Raw genomic sequence first — 12,154 nt, forward strand, 5'->3', positions numbered from 1 at the left:
TTTGTGCTATCCAAGATGAAGATAGAGCCAACTGTCAGATTTCTTCCAAGTAAAATGATTTGATTTGCCTTTTGCTTCTATTGAAAATGCTTTTATTGTGAGCCATATCAAATCTGTTTGGAAAAATTGGTGATATAAACTATAATAAGTGTATTGATAGACTTTGTGGTTTCATCTTTCCAGATATAAACTTTATTTACTACCCATGAAAATCAACTTCCTGAATCAAATTTTAAAAAGGTGATAAAACGGTTCATAAGGTTTCTGGACATCAAGCATTTTCTACCAAATAATATTTGAATGAGTAATATATAACTAAATCAGAAAGATTTAATTTCCCTTGAAATTCACATGGTTTCAGACTAACAGTTTAACTCATTATTTGCTGAGTTTGCTAAACACAGATAAAAAGAGAATTAGCTAAACTTTTCTAAACAGTCAAAATTCTCATTTTTTTCCTGTTCCAAATGAAAAAAAAAAGATCAGAAGTGTCATAATAATATAATAGAAAATATGAAGACCCTCAAGGGTGTAATGACAGTAAAATTGACCTCTTATCATGAGTTTCCTTCCTTTAGAGAAAAAACTGACATTTGAAAGTTCCTTCATAATAACCTGTAAGTAACCGGAATTGAAATTAAAATCCTATGACACTTCTTTCCTTGACTGTGGCACCATCACTTCCTCACGTATGTTATTTTTCTCTTGAACTTCTCTAAGCTTGAATATAACCGAACATAACTTGTACCTAACATAAACTTGTTTCCAGAGTCTTGGATAGGCTTAGAGGTCAATCTTGGCATTTGATGAATTTCTGTACTTTATTAGAGAGGTTGTGGAGAACAAAGATCAGTTACACACATTGAAGACATTTTTCCAAACAGCAAACTCTTGATTCTTAAAGGAAGAGAAATTAAGTATTCATATCACATAGGTTTTCTCTTTGAAGAAAGGCTCTCTCCAAACCAGGAGAAGTTGTCTTGGACTATGGATATTTTTTTCCAACTTATTGTAAAACCTGTAACTAATGTTTTTTTCTCTTTGCTGTGATCTTTTGGACACATTTGCAACCCACCTCTAGCATCTGTGTAGGAAGGATTCTACGCCATGCGTGTCTATGTATGAGTCTTTGAGGTTTGACTTTTGTACATCTTATTCTTTTGGACACTATTTAGTGACGTTCTTTAACCAATTCTCATATACTAACTTTTTTTTTTTTTTGCCTCCAGTCAAATTGCTGCTTCCAACACTTCTTGTGCTGTTACACATACCAACTAACAGTTCCCCTTTGTCCAGCAATACTATCTGGGTTTGTGCAATGGATTGCACCTGTCTTTCTGAAGTTATTTGAATATTTATTGCATTTTGTGCATATTCTATAAAAATGAATTCAAAACTGAAAACTGAAAGTGTTTATGATATTGATAAGACGCATAGTTTCCATAAATTCAAAACAAATCAACAAGGATGAAAACTATTAAGTATACCAAAGCAGCAAATCAGCCTCAATTCTTTACTCACGTGTTGGTTCACTAGCTATTTAATTATGAAGTAAAAGAACAAAATTAAAGAACTTTTATGAAATACTGGGAATGTATAATTAAATACTGTGACTAAAAGGTGAGGAGGATTTCCCTTATTGTGTAAGTCTTTAGGTCCACACTTGCAGTACAGCTTTTCTACATACTTTATTACGATAAAGTATTATCTCTCAAGTTTTCTTTTCTCTTTTATAGCCTATTGAGTTTACTCTATTTGCTTTGATAAGCGTCCTCATCCTTTTGGAATGAGATGGAATATACAATTATAAATTAAATATTTATTGAATAAATGATGGCTCACTTACCACTTTATAAAGTACTGAGGAAAGTAATTTACATTTGTTTTGCTCTTTGAGAAGAATGTTTTGATAGAAGGTTATGGGCTAAAAAGCCAGGAAGATTTGGATGTGAGATTATAGGCAAGCCACTTAATCTTGCTGAATTTCTTTTTCCTTTTCTATAAAAACGGGGATAAAAACACCTTCCCAGGTATGGTGGGGATTAGACAGCCTGCACTCTAGGTGGCCTTGCCTGAATTTGCGATATTTATTAGTTATTCTCTGTGTATATAGAGATAGATAGATAGATGTATATATAGATATAGGTATATGAAATATATAATAATTTTCAGTAATTATATATCAAATAATTGTCAGTAATTAATATAAGCTTCTATGATGTGTGTGTATATATATATATATAGATAGATAGATAGATCACAGAAAATATCTCTGATTTCTTCAGTTAACTTTTCTTTAAATATTTGTGGTGAGTTCTTTCTAAAAGTTGCTTTCGGAATCTAATATAAAAGACATTAGGGAGTGAACTATCATAGCTTTGACCCTGGCTTTTATTTGTTGTCTGTCATCCTAAAGATGCATGTCACTATATTGACAGGGCTAAAATGATTATGGAAAAGAAAATATAAGAACTTGCCTCTTAACAAATACTAGAAAGTCATGAAAATGGCCTGCCTCAAAGGAGAAATTCAAGTTGGTCTCTAGTGACTCCCTGTGGAAAGAGAGCAGAGCTGATGTGCAGGAAGCAGCAGGCAGCTCGCGGAGAATGTCATTGCAACGACCCAAGCCTTTGAAGTGGAGGAGAGTGGAAGTGGGATTAATGTGTTTGCAAAAGTAGGATAAAAGCGCCCCTCCAAGAATAAAGCCCCAATTTACGTAATTACTGACACTTATTATCTCACCTTGCAAGCTCTAATTATCTAAAGCAAAGGCATTGGTGTTTCCCTTTAATAAGTGCTATTTTACAAAGTGACAGCCATTAAATCACTTAATTACTGTAGATGTTCTCTGTCAGGAAGACTCCTCTAATCCAATGCATATTCCATCAGACAAGGGACAAAGTCAACAAACTAAAGGCTCATTTTTCACAACTTCCAATCTCCTTGTCCATTTGACTCTACCACTCATGTTTTATGTGATGAGATGGAGAGAACTATATTGAGTAGAACTTTTCTGGGGAAGAATGTTGTATGTGCTTTTAAGAAATGCTTTAATAGGCTGACTAAAAGTAACAAGAATGTTTTTACTACATAAGAGTGACTGGAAAATTCATTGTAAATGATGGAAGATTTGATCCAGGAAGGAAGATATTCAACAGAGAGACTCTCCAAAGGAGAGTGGTGAGACTGAATCAAGCTGTTTCCTGCTTGCATCCCACCAATGCCAGCCCACTTAAAACACAGTTATTTTTGGACTATAATTCCTTGTTATCCTGCCTCCATCATATAAAAAGATAACGATGCCTATGCAGCTCTACCACTGCCTCTATATTGTGGCATGCTATCTTTCTGCAAAATTAATCAGTAAATCAAATACCAAAAAAACTTTTCTAAGGGGTTTTCTCACCTCCCCAAAAGTCATTTTCTTCTTCATTGAAACTGACCAGCCAGTTAATTTCTAAAATCTATTTGTGCATCCCTTACTCAGTGACCCCTCCCCGCATCACTTCCTTGTCATTTTCACCTGTTCAGCTAGCACACTTTTATTAAAGTTATTTATGGAGTGTGGAGGATCATTTCTTCTTATATTAAGAATTTATTGTAGGATTATTTGGATGTGGCTTGTACAAAAGTACAAAAACCTATCAAATTTCCTTTCTCAGAAAAAAAGTTAAAACATTCCTATAGGAATAATACCAGGTCACATTTTTTTAATGTTTATCTCTAGCCAAATATTAAGGATGGGCTTCATTATGTAGTGTATCTCTAATGTTTTATGTGTGTAATCTGAGTTACTCCAGGCTTCCTACCAGATTGTGGGAACAGATGGACAGACAATAACAGCAAAAAGCCAGATCTCACTAATGTTTCTCTACCACCACCGTAAGATAAAACCTCCAGGCTCCTACATAGGGTACTCCCCTCACTCTGCCCTCAACAAGTGTTCTGGGGGTCCTCAGGGTTGTTTTGCAGATGCACATGCATGTACTTCCTGCCAAGCTTCACAACGGCCTTACTGAGCACCCAGTACAAACCGCCCTACACCTCAGCTTGGTGGCACCTGCTGGATGCTACCAAATCTGCTGTGCACTTGCCGTTTTCCACAAGTACCCATCGGGCCCCAGCATGTCTGGTGGACACTCACAGTTTGTCACTGTGCATCTGCTGCATTTGGCCATGTCAGCTGGGCACCATCACCTCCTGCCCCTGTTGAGTCATTGAAGTCTCTTAAGTTGTCAAAGCAACACATTTTTCTTTTTAAAAGTAGGAGTCAGTGTCATTCTTCCCTTATATTAAATGCTATTGAAGAGTTCCTACACACTGCTACTGATATGGTCAATACTTTACAGTTTAAATGAAACTAAGTTTTGTTAAGGTATGATTTTATACCAGCCCCAAAACAGGGCACACATGAGGCACTGCCTGACTGTAAAATTTGTGCCCAAATGAAGAGGTGAGTAGTTGTTAGCCCATGCACTGTGGGCCAGCCCATTGGTGAGGGACTTCATCTCCTTGGAGGAGGAAGAGCCTTTTTCTTCCCACAAAGGCTACATCATCTTGCTGAGCCACCAAGCCCTGTGCTCCTGAGACTGCATCGGCCCAAAGGAGGTGATTTTCCTAGTTGTACTAGGTTACATAACAGTGTCACAAGGGTGGTCAGCACCCTAGGGCACATGCATTCACTTAGCGGGGCTAGAGTGAGGAACCAAATCAAATGACAGGCACCATGCAGGATACAGAACCATCCTTATCTCCATCCCCTGAACGAAAACCCAAGGCCTTCTTACTTAGCCAAATGTATGGTGCACAACTCCATTTTTTCTCAATGAGTTACCCCAGAAGCTTCTAGGTCTTCATGCAAAGAAGCTTCTGGTGAGCCCTCTCACCTAACTTAAAGATATGACAAAAGCTAAAATCCTACTGTCATTTAATAGTCCTGTGCAGTATCTGAATGTTTGAGGTAATTTTTCATAAAATACTTTCTGAAATAATAATTTATATTTTGAATAACACCTTTCTCCATAATTGAATTAAGAATAAATAATAAATATTGCCAGGTATGAACTATACTTCCAGGGTCCACATTCAACTTGGGTTGTATTCCCCTACCCCTAAGATGTGCCAGTCCTGATGCAGGGGTGGCAAAAAGCATGGAGATACAACCTGTTTCTTTACATGTAGTTAAGCAACATTTGCTGACTTAAAAAGCACTTTGATCTAGTCAGAGGAACACTAAATTCAACACCAGAAAACGTGGGTTCTAATTGCCACTGGTTCTGGCCATGGCCAGTTTTCTAAGTCACAAAATGATGGCCAAACCAATTCTTCTTATTTCAGTTGGCTTTTGTGAACATTGAATGAAAATATTTGAGAAACTATAAAAGCACTGGATACATTTAAATTATTGTTATCATCTGCTATACACAAGGACATAGAAAATATTTTATAATGAAAGATTCTTCATATAGTGATGCTTAATTAAATGGGATATTTTAAAGTATACAAATAGAAAAAAATAGATATTTATAATAACATAGATTTAGATTTACATATAATCTCCCCATTATTGCAGCATATTTTCAAGAAGTACTTTTACTACAATTAAATTTCTAAGTATAATTATTCCTTTCATTAAAAAATTATAACACAACTTGCTAGTGTTGACAGTGTGTATGTATATGAGCAGTTCATCTCCCAACCTCATGAAATATTTGAAAAAAGCACTAAAGGAGGGGTTTGGCTGCCTGGATCCATTCCTGACCAGCTGCATGAATTTGAGCAGAGTCTGTCTCTTCAGATCTTTCCTTCTGAATCCTATGATTGTGAGAATTTAAATAAATAAATTCACCCAAACACTAGCACATAGTCTTGTGAACATATTAACAATACATTGCCTTAAGAAAAGCTGGGCTCGGGCTTCCCTGGTGGCGCAGTGGTTGAGAGTCCGCCTGCCGATGCAGGAGACATGGGTTCGTGCCCCGGTCCGGGAAGATCCCACATGCCGCGGAGCGGCTGGGCCCGTGAGCCATGGCCGCTGAGCCTGAGCATCTGGAGCAACGGGAGAGGCCACAACAGTGAGAGGCCCGCGTAGAGCAAAAAAAAAAAAAAGAAAAAGAAAAAGAAAACCTGGGCTCTTTCTTAGGACCTGCTGTAGATATCTTTCCCCATTTCTTCTTTAGGTGATTAATGAAACTAAAGAGACAGAAATTATTCTATGAAAGAGATACTCTGAGTTGGAAGAGAGTTAAGCAGAGGCAGCCTGCTCTGGAAACAAGAAATAAGCTGACTCCAGTCAAGTGCGCATTAGAGGTGGTAAAAAGATAAAGTTAATTACTGAAAAACCTAAACCAAGAGGGCCACAGAAGAACCAAAGTCAGGGTAAGTGTCAGAGTACTCCTCATTTACCTCTAATAACATTTCAAAATCTGTATCTTATTTATGTAGTTATGTATGAAAGTAATTCCTTTTGCTCTTGCACATAAATCTTTTTGTATATCTTATGTATTAGCTCTGAACTTCCAAAGAGTCAAGGCAAAAACAGAAACAATGGAGCACACCACTATCATCATCTGCCAAAAGAAGCATTAGCAATTCTTCTGCATAGAAACATATATTTTATGGAAACCATTTCTAAGGAAGATCATGTCAAGAGCATAGCAAAAAGGCTGGATAATGATGGGTTGATAAGACAATTTGTGGAAAGTTTTAAAAGTAATTTCCTAGCCTGTTAAATATTGGAAAGTCAATTGGAATACCTGTCAATTCTTTGTGTTAAACAAGACATGAAAATAGGAAGTCGTCCTTAAGCATTACTTTTAAATTTCATACCATTCTTCCCCCACAACCCACTATTTTATTTCTAAATTATGCGTCCATTGATTCCTGCAGTATTTTTGTTTGTTTTTTCTGTGTTTTTTGGAGAGCTAGCAGGACTTTTGTAAACTTTTAATTTCTGTATTTGCACATGAGGTTGCACATAAATATACAGGGAAGTGCCATGAATCCTTCATTCTTCCTCACCTGATACTGACATCTTGCATAACTACTGTACAATAACAAAACAAGGAAGTTGACATCAGTGCCATCCACAGAGCTTATTCAGCTGTCACCAGTTATACATGCACTCGTGTGTGTGTGTGTGTGTGTGCGTGTGTGTATGCATGGTTCTATGCAATTTTATCACGTGTAGCTTCATGTAACTACCACCACAATCAAACAGAGAACTATTTCATAACCACAAGTTTCCCTCTTGCTACCCTTTATAGCCATACTCACCCTTTCCCCCAAACCCCTAACTCTTAATCTGTTCTCCATCTCTGTAATTGTGTTATTTTAAGAATGTCATAAAAATTGAATTTTTCACTCAAAATATTTTTTCACTCAAAATGATTCCCTTGAGATCCCTCCAAGTTGTTGTGTGTATGAAATTGAGTTTTTAAAATCTAAGTGAAGTCATCATTCTTCAGAAGTCTTATTTGAAAGTCAATCCATGTAGTTACAAGTGCTTAACCTCATTTGGAAGAAAAATAACTGATTTACTTTTAGGTGAGGCAACTATTTATCCAGAGTCATCCTACTATTCCTGTCTTATCTTAAGTAATACTGTTCCTTATCTGTTCAGATAATTATGCTGAGAACATTTGACTAGCTACCAAAAAAATCTTGTTCTTATATCAGCCTTCTAGATTAATTAGTCCATGTCTTACATTACAGTTCATTAGAGCATTCAACTGCAATTTCTATTACCAAAAATCGATGCTTCATAAGGAAAATATAGACTACTTCATAAACATTTCATCTCCAGTTAATATAGCAATGATGGGCAGCAACATTCTTAAGACAGACAGCTTGTGGTAGAAGGAACACTTCTTAATCTCTTAAAGGAAAATACACTGAACAGAGAGACAGAGAAAGTGTATATCCTCAATCTCTTCAAGTTCCCGTCATCTTCTTACTCTAACTGAAATTTGGCCTTTCCCTGCAAACTCTGCTTCTCCTGCAAGTGGGACCTGTTTACTTTCCACACCTCCTATACACAAGGTCTGGAGATGAGTTGAGTCACTTCCAGAACATTCTTCTCCTCCGCCCTAGAACACTCCAGCTTTGAAGTTCCTGTCATCAAGCCATGTCAACTGCTGTCTCTCCTTGCTGTAATCATCTACAGATCCCCAGATCACTCACCCTCACAAGTACTGAGGATTCAAATATCCATGCAAATGATCTTCCAACATTCAGACCTCACAGTACCATGGCCTTTTCTACTCCAATGATCATGTCCTCTAATCTTACCTCAGCCACCTACTTACACAGACATGCCCCTGGACATTGCCATTCTCAGTAACTGCACACCCTCCAAATTCTCAAATTCAGACATCATAGCATTTCCTAATTTTCTACCTCACCCTCTTTAGCAGCTTGATCCGACATCTCTGCCAACCTCTGATTCCAGTTCCATTTGATTCCCCACTGCCCTTACATGCCCTTATTTCACACTTTATCTGGCTTAGCTTCCATAGTCCATAATGATAATCACACTTCTATATACCTTTCCCCTTTTATCATCTGTAGTACTCACACGCCAACCTCAATTTTGGTGAAATTCATTGTTCAGTCTATTGCGTGACACCTGCCCAGCTGACAGTGGCTGAAAAAATGGTGACTGATCTCAATTTAAATGTATGACCTCACACACCCTTAATCTAGTAACACTATTACATTTCCCTCAGACATTTACTTTCTCACTCTAGTGGATGATTACTTCACACTTTCTCTTCTTTCAAATCTCCAATACTTCCTGCCTCATCTCACTTTCAGAGGATGTCCTTGCTTTCTATTTCACTGAAAGAATAGAAGAAATTAGAAGAGAGCTTTCATAAGTGCTCCCTTCATCTTTACCGGCTTACATGCCTCTGTGCTCATATACTCCACCTTCCCTCCAGTTACTATGGAAAAGCGGGTTGTGGCCACCTTGCTCACTTGTGCATGGATTCCATTCCCCTTTGCCTCCTCCAGGACATAGCTTCTACAGTTCCTCCACCCCGAGCACTGTTGATTTTCCCTCTCTACTTGGTCCTTTCCATCAATATACACACTTGTAATTTCTCCTGTGTATTAAAAAAAAAAAAAAAAAAAACACTCTTGACCTCACTACCCACTCTAGCTCTTCCCCAATCCTCTGCTTCCCTTCTCAGAGAAACTCTTTGAAAGCATTGTTTCCACTCACCATCTTCAATTCCTCTCCTCTAATTCTTCTTCTTGAGCCCACTGGCCTTTCACTTTCATCACTCCACCAAAACTCCTCTGATCAAAGCAACAATTCACCCCCATTTCACAATTAAATTCTCAGTCCTTAAATTAACTGACCTATCAGTTGCATTTGACAAAATTGATCATTCTCTCCTCAAACACTTTCTTCAGAACTCTACATTCTCCTGTTGTTGTTTCTTTATCTCCTGAAAGTTCTTTTATTTTCTAAATCTTAGATATCTGTTTTTCTCTTCATTCATTTCCTACAGGATCCCATCCAGTCTGATTACTTTAAATACCATCTATATACTGATAACTCTCAGATCTATTCTCTAGCATAGTTCTCTCCCCTGAACTCCAAGCTCATATATCTAAGTTCCTGGTGAACCTATTCTTTTGTATGTCTCATAGTTAGCTCAAACATAACATATCCAAAAATGAAATTCTGATTTCCCTTTCCAAAGCCTCTTCCTCACACAGTATTCCCCATCTCAGTGAAAAACCGTGGAATCTTCCTTGATTTACCACTTCTTCTCACTCCCAACATGCAGCCTATTAACAAATCCTGCCTCCTCTATCTTCAGCAGAGTCTCAAATTCTAACCACTCCTATTCCACTTGTACAGCTAGCAACCTGGTTTTCAAGCTACTCAACTATATTATAACAATAGCCTCAGAATTCATCTCCCAGGTTTCAGCCTTATCCATCTTACAGTCTGTTTTCTACAACATAGCCACAGTTATCCTCATAAATGAGATTATCTCACTCCCTGATCAAAACCCTCCATTTCTAGTTCACTTGGAGTAAAAGCCAACAAGCTTATAAAGTCCTATAAGGTCTCATATTATCTGGCATCCACTACATCTTTCACTTTATCCCTTAATCATTCTCTCTCTTTCACATTCTCTTCTAGCTATTCCAGTCCCTTTGCTGCTTCCTAAACATGATAAGCACATAAGGCCTTTACACCTGTTATTCCTCCACCTAGACAACTCTTCCACTGACTACATTCTTCGCTCACTCCTTTACTTTCCCTGATTCTCTCCTCAGATGAACGCTATCACCAACCCTAACCACCTGTCATTTTTGCTTCATGTGTCCCGTTAGACCTTATCATCTTCAGATATGCCATCCTTTGCTTGTCTATTCTCAGCACTTTCCTTCCCTCACAGCTTATAAGCTCCATAAGGGCAGGAGCTATGTTCAGCACCTTGAACAGTGCCTAGTACAAAATAGGTTCTCAGTATTTGTTGGAAAATATTTATTTCTGATACAAAAATATAATAGTTAGCTATCCAAATAATTTTTAAAGATGAATAAATATTTTTATTGTTCTTTTTTTTTTTTTTTTGCCCCACCAAGCATCCTGTGGCATCTTAGTTCCCCAACCAGGGATTGAACCAGGGCCCTCAGCAGTGAGAGCACAGAGTCCTAACCACTGGACAATCAGGGAATTCCCTAGGCATTATTTTCAACACAAAGAGTTGAAGGAAAGATTTTTAATTTTAAAAAATTTTATCATTAAACAATTTCACTCTTACAGAAAAGTTGCAAGAATAGTACACATAACTCCCATCTATCCTTCACTATGCTCATAACCATTAACGTTTTCTGTATTTACTTTATCGTTCTGTCTCATGCACACACACAAGGCAATAAGTTGCAGACATCATGCTCCTTTATTCCTGAACACTGGCATACAGTGCTCTCTACATACTGGCTTCTTAATATCTTCCAATTTCAAATGGAAATAATAAGTAAACTTTAAAAACCATAAGCTGACTAACATGGAACATTATAAGCCCACAATGCAATTCTTTCTGGCTTTATGAATAATTAATATTATTAAAAGACTTTATATACTGAGTTCTGACTCAGTTACTTGATGAGCAACCTGTATTCTTTATGTCATTCCTCTCATAAGAGTGTATAGAAAAACCTAATAGTATAAAATAACTAGGTGAGCTTGGGCAATAAAAAAGATATGTTGTATAGAGAAAGTAACTTGAATTGGAGCTGTTTGTCTTATGCATTAATATTGCCACCAGAAAAAAATAAGTGCAGATAATATGTAACAAGTATAACAGGAGATGATCACAAAGCTCTAGGAAAAAAATTTCAGTGATAACAAGTCCTTATAGCAATTCCCAAGTAGAAGAGATTATGCTGAGTAGAGATAAAAGGGCTCAGAAAGGAAGAGGTATTTGAGCTAAGTGTTAAGGGTAGCTTGGCTTCCAATGAATAAGAAAAGAAAAGGAGGGAATACCTCCCCAGAACACAGGGCAAGGGCAAAGCCCCAAGAGGTAAGAAAGGGAAATGTGTGCTCAGGGAGCAGCAAGAAAACCAGACTGGTTGGAGTGAGAATATATATGAAAGAGAACAGTACAAGAGAATGGTGGCAAGAGAGGTGGGTGGGACCTGATGGGGAAGGACCCTGCATATTGGCTTATGGGTTCTGAACACACTGAAAGTGTTCCAGCAGAGAAATGAAATGGAAAACACTGAAGATATGTCAGCAGAAATTTACAGTGCTTAGAATGGGACTCTAGGAATATGTTTAAAGCAAGAGAAATTGAAAAATACTTGGGAGAATATCACAGAGACCCCATTGTACTAGAGCCATTGGGAAGGTAAACTATTAAGAATTTATTCAATGAATGAGAAGTCATTTATTATTTTAACCTTTTAGGCCTAGATATTGAAAAAATGGTAACAATATTGTAATTAGGAACTGCCTTAGAGGGAAATCTGATAAGAAAGTGAACCACAGCATCTTTGTTCACCAATGTATGTATCTCTAGTGGCTAGTATGGTACCTGGTGGTCATTCAGTACATATTTGTTGAAAAAATGAATAGATTCATATAATGAATTAAAAGATCAGTTTAGGACAAATTAAATTTTTGAGA

This window comes from Mesoplodon mirus (assembly GCF_964341445.2).
Source record: "Mesoplodon mirus genome assembly, chromosome: 8".
NCBI lineage: Eukaryota > Metazoa > Chordata > Mammalia > Artiodactyla > Ziphiidae > Mesoplodon > Mesoplodon mirus.